The following is a 252-nucleotide window of genomic DNA, read 5'->3' on the forward strand; positions in this document are numbered from 1 at the left end:
TTCCCTGGATCTCAGTCCCAAGCTCTGTTCTATCACTTGCTTGTTGCTTTCTCTACCTCAAATTTGCAAGGCTTTAAAAAGACAAGACATTTTCCCACCTTTCCTCCTATATTTTGATTTGGGATCATGTCTGGATAAAGGTGTTTATAAATGTAAGTAATGTTAGTATAGTATTATTGCTAGGAGGATTTTTTTTTTTTTTTTTTTTGTATAACGTCTTCTGTCTCATAATCCATTCATTTTCAATATGAT

The sequence above is a fragment of the Rhinatrema bivittatum genome, chromosome 16 (assembly GCF_901001135.1).
Source record: "Rhinatrema bivittatum chromosome 16, aRhiBiv1.1, whole genome shotgun sequence".
Lineage (NCBI taxonomy): Eukaryota > Metazoa > Chordata > Amphibia > Gymnophiona > Rhinatrematidae > Rhinatrema > Rhinatrema bivittatum.